At 39.5% G+C, this 6,291-nt stretch overlaps 1 non-coding gene across 1 annotated transcript; it reads left to right on the top strand.

Annotated features, from left to right (window-relative positions):
• Positions 1 to 1,094: 1,094 nt before the first annotated feature.
• On the top strand, positions 1,095 to 1,202 carry LOC130959720 (small nucleolar RNA R71). Its single transcript, XR_009078788.1, has one exon. It is a non-coding gene; the product is annotated as a small nucleolar RNA R71 (small nucleolar RNA).
• Positions 1,203 to 6,291: the final 5,089 nt, after the last annotated feature.

The following is a 6,291-nucleotide window of genomic DNA, read 5'->3' as shown; positions in this document are numbered from 1 at the left end:
CTAGACAAGTCATCCAGTTCTTTGGTGAGCAAAGGGGGTTCATCCTCCCAAGTCTCATTACCAAATAACTTGTCATTTAGCTTCATGATTGCTCCAAGGTATTTAGCAACTTGCTCTTCAGTGACATATTCGTCCTCTTCAGAGGAAGAATACTCATCAGAGCTCATGAATGGCAGAAGTAAATCCAATGGAATCTCTATGGTCTCATTATGAGCCTCAAATTCCCATGGTTCCTCATTAGGGAACTCATTGGAGGCCAGTAGACGTCCATTGAGGTCTTCCTCAGTGGCGATCACTGCCTCTTCCTCCTCTCCAAGTTTAGCCATGTGGGTCATGTTAATGGCCTTACATTCTCCTTTTGGATTCTCTTCTGTATTGCTTGGAAGAGTACTAGGAGGGAGTTCAGTAATTCTCTTGCTCAGCTGTCCCACTTGTGCCTCCAGGTTTCTAATGGAGGATCTTGTTTCAGTCATGAAACTTTGAGTAGTTTTGATTAGATCAGAGACCATGGTTGCTAAGTCAGAGTGGCTCTGCTTAGAATTCTCTGTCTGTTGCTGAGAAGATGATGGAAAAGGTTTGCCATTGCTAAACCTGTTTCTTCCACCATTATTATTGTTGAAACCTTGTTGAGGTCTCTGTTGATCCTTCCATGAGAGATTTGGATGATTTCTCCATGAAGGATTATAGGTGTTTCCATAGGGTTCTCCCATGTAATTCACCTCTTCCATTGAAGGGTTCTCAGGATCATAAGCTTCTTCTTCAGATGAAGCATCCTTAGTACTTCCTGGTGCAGCTTGCATTCTAGACAGACTTTGAGAAATCATATTGACTTGCTGAGTCAATATTTTGTTCTGAGCCAATATGACATTCAGAGTATCAATCTCAAGAACTCTTTTCTTCTGATTCGTCCCATTGTTCACAGGATTCCTTTCAGAAGTGTACATGAATTGGTTATTTGCAACCATTTCAATGAGTTCTTGAGCTTCTGCAGGCGTCTTCTTTAGATGAAGAGATCCTCCAGCAGAGCTATCCAATGACATCTTGGACAGTTCAGACAGACCATCATAGAAGATACCTATGATGCTCCATTCAAAAAGCATGTCAGAAGGACATTTTCTGATCAATTGTTTGTATCTTTCCCAAGCTTCATAGAGGGATTCACCTTCCTTCTGTCTGAAGGTTTGGACTTCCACTCTAAGCTTACTCAATTTTTGAAGTGGAAAGAACTTTGCCAAGAAGGCATTGACTAGTTTTTCCCAAGAGTTCAGGCTTTCTTTAGGTTGTGAGTCTAACCATATCCTAGCTCTGTCTCTTACAGCAAAAGGGAATAGCATAAGTCTGTAGACTTCAGGGTCAACCCCATTGGTCTTGACAGTGTCACAGATTTGCAAGAACTCAGCTAAAAACTGATGAGGATCTTCCAATGGAAGTCCATGGAACTTGCAATTCTGTTGCATTAGAGAAACTAATTGAGGCTTAAGCTCAAAGTTGTTTGCTCCAATGGCAGGGATAGAGATGCTTCTCCCATAAAAGTCGGGAGTAGGTGCAGTAAAGTCACCCAGCACCTTCCTTGCATTGTTGGCATTGTTGTTATTTTCGGCTGCCATGGGTTCTTCTTCTTTGAAGATTTCTGTTAGGTCCTCTACATAGAGTTGTGCCTTAGCTTCTCTTAGCTTTCGCTTCAAGGTCCTTTCAGGTTTAGGGCCAGCCTCAACAAGAATGCTTTTGTCTTTGCTCCTGCTCATATGAAAGAGAAGAGAACAAGAAAATATGGAATCCTCTATGTCACAGTATAGAGATTCCTTGAGGTGTCAGAGGAAAAGAAAAATAGAAGGAAGAGGTAGAAGAATTCGAACTTATCAAGAAAGATAGAGTTCGAATTGTGCATTGAGGAGGAATGTTAGTCCATAAATAGAAGGATGTGAGAAGAGGGGAAGAAATTTTCAAAAATAAATTAAAAAGATTTTAAAAACATTTTGAAAAAATACTAATTGATTTTCGAAAACTAAGAGTGGAAAAGAAATCAAGTGATTTTTTTGAAAAAGATTTTGAAATTAGAAATCAAAAAGATATGATTGAAAACTATTTTGAAAAAGATGTGATTAAAAGATATGATTTTAAAAAGATGTGATTGAAAAGATATGATTTGAAAAACAATTTAAAAAGATTTGATTTTTTTAAAATTAATGACTTGGCTAACAAGAAAAGATATGATTCAAACATTAAACCTTTCTCAACAGAAAAGGCAACATACTTGAAATGTTGAATCAAATCATTAATTGTTAGCAAGTATCTTTGAAAAAGAAAGAAATTGATTTTGAAAATATATGATTGAAAAGATATGATTTGAAAAAGATTTGATTTTGAAAAATTTTGAAAACTTGAAAAAAAATTTGAATTAAAAACAAAATCTTCCCTCTTGTGCCATCCTGGCGTTAAACGCCCAAAATGGTATCCATTCTGGCGTTTAACGCCCAAAACTCACCCCTTTTGGGCGTTAAACGCCCAACCAGGTATCCTGGCCGGCGTTTAAATGCCAGTTTTCCTTCCTCACTGGGCGTTTTGAACGCCCAGCTTTTTCTGTGTAATTCCTCTGCTGAATGTTCTGAATCTTCAATTCTCTGTATTATTGACTTGAAAAGACACAAAAAAAATTTTTAGATTTTTAATAATGAGGAATAATCAAAGTGCAACTAAGATCAAATAAACAATGCATGCAAGACACCAAACTTAGAAGTTTGTATACTATTGACACTAACAAAATGAGAATGCATATGAGAAACAACAAAGCACTCAAGACAAGAGAAATTAAAGATCAGAACAAGGAAATCATCAAGAACAACTTGAAGATTAATGAAGACACATGCATGAATTCGAAAAAATGCAAGAAGAATAGAAACATGCAATTGACACCAAACTTAAAATGAGACACTAGACTCAACAAGAAACATAAAATATTTTTGGTTTTATGATTTTGTAATTTTTTTTGGATTTTTTTGAAAATTGAGTGAAAAAAAATAAGGATATCAAAATTCTTAATGAGAATTCCAGGAATGATGCAATGTTAGTCTAAAGCTTCAGTCTAAAGAAATTAGACATGGCTAGCCAAGCTTCAGTAGGACATTGCATTCAAGAGCTAAATTGATGAGAATCAATCAGCTTTGGTGATGATGAAAACATCACCTTGAAACTCTAGAATTCATTCTTAAGAACTCTGAAGAAAAATACCTAAGCTAAGCAACAAGATGAACCGTCAGTTGTCCAAACTCAAACTATCTCCGGCAACGGTGCCAAAAACTTGGTGCACGAAATTGTGATCATCAATGGCGCCATCAACATGGTACGCTCAATTGCAATCTCAACTCTTTATCACAACTTCGCACAACTAACCAGCAAGTGCACTGGGTCGTCCAAGTAATAAACCTTACGCGAGTAAGGGTCGATCCCACGGAGATTGTTGGTATGAAGCAAGCTATGGTCATCTTGTAAATCTCAGTCAGGAGAATTCAAATGGTTATGGATGATTTATGAATAAAGCATAAAATAAGGATAGAGATACTTATGTAATTCATTGGTGAGAATTTCAGATAAGCGTATGGAGATGCTTTGTCCCTTCCGTCTCTCTACTTTCCTACTGTCTTCATCCAATCCTTCTTACTCCTTTCCATGGCAAGCTGTATGTTGGGCATCACCGTTGTCAGTGGCTACAGTCCCGTCCTCTCAGTGAAAATGTTCAACGCGCTCTGTCACAGCACGGCTATTCAGCTGTCGGTTCTCGATCATGTCGGAATAGAATCCAGTGATTCTTTTGCGTCTGTCACTAACGCCCCACAATCGTGAGTTTGAAGCTCGTCACAGTCATTCAATCCTTGAATCCTACTCAGAATACCACAGACAAGGTTTAGACCTTCCGGATTCTCTTGAATGCCGCCATCAATTCTAGTTTATACCACGAAGATTCCGATTAAGGGATCCAAGAGATATCCACTCAATCTAAGGTAGAACGGAGGTGGTTGTCAGGCACACGTTCATAGGTGAGAATGATGATGAGTGTCATGGATCATCACATTCATCAAGTTGAGGAACAAGTGATATCTTAGAACAAGAATAAGCCGAATTGAATAGAAGAACAATAGTAATTGCATTAATACTCGAGGTACAGCAGAGCTCCACACCTTAATCTATGGTGTGTAGAAACTCCACCATTGAAAATACATAAGAACAAGGTCTAGGCATGGCTGAATGGCCAGCCTCCAAAACGTGATCAAAAGATTCAAAGATCTAAAGATGAAAATACAATAGCAAAAGGTCCTATTTGTAGAGAACTAGTAGCCTAGGGTTTACAGAAATGAGTAAATGACATAAAAATCCACTTCCGGGCCCACTTGGTGTGTGCTTGGGCTGAGCATTGAAGCTTTCATGTGTAGAGACTTTTCTTGGAGTTAAACGCCAGCTTTTGTGCTAGTTTGGGCATTTAACTCCGATTCTTGTGCCAGTTCCGGCGTTTAACGCCGGGCAGTTTTGAGCTGATTTGGAACGCCGGTTTGGGCCATCAAATCTCGGGCAAAGTATGGACTATTATACATTGATGGAAAGCTCAGGATGTCTACTTTCCAACGCAATTGAGAGTGCGCCAATTGGCTTCTGTAGCTCCAGAAAATCCACTTCGAGTGGAGGGAGGTCAGAATCCAACAGCATCTGCAGTCCTTTTCAGCCTCTGAATCAGATTTTTGCTCGTGTCCCTCAATTTCAGCCAAAAAATACCTGAAATTACAGAAAAACACACAAACTCATAGTAAAGTCCAGAAAAGTGAATTTTAACTAAAAACTAATAAAAATATAATAAAAACTAACTAAAACATACTAAAAACATACTAAAAACAATGCCAAAAAGCGTATAAATTATCCGCTCATCAATTCACAAAAAGATTCAAAGTTTCATCCAAAATATACTGCACAGATCAGGTACATCTTCATTTCTTCTTCCTTGGTGGCTTGAAGCCAGGTGTTGGGACAAATTTCAGAAAGTTGGCCGGTCTGAAAGATGTGGCTGAGCTTGCTCTTTGTAGTGGATCCACAGTGATCAATCCTGATGGTGGTGTGGAAGACCTCCTTCTGGTCTGCAACTTGGATGGCCTCGCAAGTGGATCCTGTTTCAGTAGGACATAAATTCAGTTGAACGTGGATAACAATTCTGAGTATGAGTCATGAAACTAAATGCAACTACCTCTTGACTATGTTGGGACTGTTGTGCATCGGAGTAGTTTGGCTGGGAGAGGTCGATCTCAACTGGTGCAGGTGGCTGAGCAAGGGCTTCTGGAGCAGCTTGAGAAGGTGCTTCTGGAGGAGCCTGAGCAGGTGCATCTGGAGGAGCTTGAGTAAGTTCTTGTTCAGTGGGCTTTGTCTTAGCAGCAGCTGCAGCTGCATCAGCAAGAGCTTGAGCAACATCAACTGCTCTCTTTTTTGGACAACCCCTCTTTGTGTTCCCCTTTTGTAGACAGTATTTGCAAGTAAATGGTTTTAGTTGTCTCTTTAGAGTCCCAATTACCTTAGATTTCTTGCTACCCTCATTACCCTCATCTGCATCCTTTCTCCTTTTCTTTGTTAGTGGTCCTGGCTTCTTCTTTTTCTTTGGATCTTGTGGTCTATTCTGGTAAGATTTTTCTCAAAGAGATTGTCCAGGCAATGGACTTATATAATGTGCGTAAGTGTCTCTATATGCGTCCATGGTGAGCCACTTATGACAGAAATCTTCAGGTCTCTTATTCACCCTTGCGAGTGCTGCACACGCATGCACATAGGGCATTCCTGAAGTAATTAACAAAGTAACGTGTCATTAAAGTATTTAACACAGGTCTCTTGGTTAATAAAGTATTTAATTACCTGTTAGCATCCAAAATTGACATGTGCAGAGTCGCTTGCCCAAATCCACTACCATGTTAGTTGGTTGACCATGAACTTCAAACTTCTCATACTCATCATCCCCTGTCCAGATTGGCATCCAACTTTTAGACTCCTTCCTGATCTTGTCCAACCTACTTTGAACCACTGGTGGTAGCTTTCCCACATGGTTGGCTAACTTAACTTTGTTTTTAGCGATTGTTCTCATGACAAACATTCTGACCTCCTCAAGTAGCGTGATGATTGGCTTGGCCCTTGCTTCCTTAATTCTTGCATTAGAGACCTCGTAATTACCTCCTGGACTGCAGAACCTATGGTGGACATGAGGCATTACCTCCTGGACTGCAGAAAGCAGGCCCTGCATGTAAATCAGATACAATTCGTGATATA

The sequence above is a fragment of the Arachis stenosperma genome, chromosome 10 (genome assembly GCF_014773155.1).
Source record: "Arachis stenosperma cultivar V10309 chromosome 10, arast.V10309.gnm1.PFL2, whole genome shotgun sequence".
NCBI lineage: Eukaryota > Viridiplantae > Streptophyta > Magnoliopsida > Fabales > Fabaceae > Arachis > Arachis stenosperma.
The sequence above is the reverse complement of the archived record's forward strand: the minus strand, read 5'-3'. Positions and strand labels throughout refer to the sequence as shown.